Below are 1,819 nucleotides of genomic sequence, written 5' to 3' on the forward strand. Positions count from 1 at the left end.
GCACACAAACACACCTGATGAAACATGAGAAGGTTTGTGCACAGATTAAAGTTCCTGTTGGTGGTACAAATCCTGAAAATAAGATGTTATTATAATTTACAGATGAAACTAAAGAACATTACAACAGCATCAGAGGGACAAAATGAAAGGTGAGGACATACTCGATCAAAAATAGGTTTGTGTTACCCATGGAATTTTAAATTGTTTTAAAGTTTATTTCTGTGGAGCCAAATCAAAGTATTTAAAACTTACACAGTTTTAATTGTGTTGAATATTTTTAATCTGTAGTAAATTAGAACACTTAGTATAATGTCCAGTTTAAAAAAAAAAAAAGTAACACGAGGCAAACTTTGGAATGATGTGTTTATTTGGGACAAGACAGTAGGCATATTGAACAAATTGCTGTGCATCTCAAACAAAACAGAAGCTCAATCCAATTTTCTTACTACTTACCAAAGCCTGACATCCCCAGCACAGACAGACACAAAAGCAAATATGTCAAACATTTTCTTCAACGTTTCAGTGTTCTGATCTAATCGACCGAATCTCTCTTAAAACCTCACAGCTATTTGTGAAATCCTCCAATTCTGTGTGGGAACCTCCTCGTTCACACTCTCGCATTTGTTTATGATATTAATGTTATCTGGCCCTATCGTGAAGTTGAACTGTTTCTTAAATGGGTAAATAATATTTTTATCATTTACTACAATAAAGCCTACTTTTTGTAAGGTAGTTGCCTTACTCGTTTTTTAAATGGGCTAAAAGTATTAGGAATATTGTGGTGAGGCTGTGGATAACTTCATTGTCATTGTAAAACGTGAACAAAAGTCCCCCCTTGTGGAGTTTTAAATGGTATGGGTGTATATTATAGCAGTTCCTTACATGTTAGTAGAGTGGAAACATCAACAATACAAAGTTAAGCTGTCATGACCTCACCACCACTTTGTGTTTTCACTGATGTGCATCTTCTGAGGTCAAACTGAGAGCTGCTATCTTTAAAATGGACATGGGGTGATGAGTCCATTAAATGCAATGAAACCAGAACACTGATAGCATGCACAATGGGAATAAATGGGCGAGTCCAACTGGTAAATTGTAAAAAAACACAAAAACGGTGCAATTGCATTAAGCTTCCTAGACAAAGTGTCTGTCCACATGCATATTTCCAAAGCTCATTCAGTTGGATAGTTTTTATTTGACTAATGCCATTTTTAGACAGACTGCTAATCTATCTTTAATTGAGTTGTTGTATTGTTCCAAGAGGCACCAGGGGACAGCACATGATCAATCAGACCTGGGTCCTTTATTTTGTGCATCTCCATTATGTATTTATAGTCGGCACCCTAATCGGTAAGATTATTTGCTATTATTAGAGATGTGGTTTTTCTGCTGTTTGCTTTACAACAGACTAAATCGTGATGAGATACTATAACAGTTGCACTCGATCTTCCTTTTTTTTTAAAAAAAAAATATTTGGTAAAGAGAATAACTGTAACATTAAGGAAGGTAAAATGACAAGGTGTGATTCATATTTAATAATGACGTTAGGTAAATTCCATGGTCATCAAGGCTAAAGAAAGAAAATTTTACTTGAGTTTCTGATCATATACGCTATTCGTGTACAAAAACTAAGTTAATTCAAATAACATTTTTTTTTTAAAGACTTGCGTAACCACCAAAAATATGTACAACAAAACAGTGAACATTCATGGGAGGTGGGGGGGGTGATATTAGCTCTAATGGCAAAATCCAGTAGATACAGTCTTTTTGATCATCGCTTTTTGGGGACATTTTCATACACAGCGTCAGTCTTTGATTG

The sequence above is a fragment of the Cyprinus carpio genome, chromosome B22, assembly GCF_018340385.1.
Source record: "Cyprinus carpio isolate SPL01 chromosome B22, ASM1834038v1, whole genome shotgun sequence".
Classification (NCBI taxonomy): domain Eukaryota; kingdom Metazoa; phylum Chordata; class Actinopteri; order Cypriniformes; family Cyprinidae; genus Cyprinus; species Cyprinus carpio.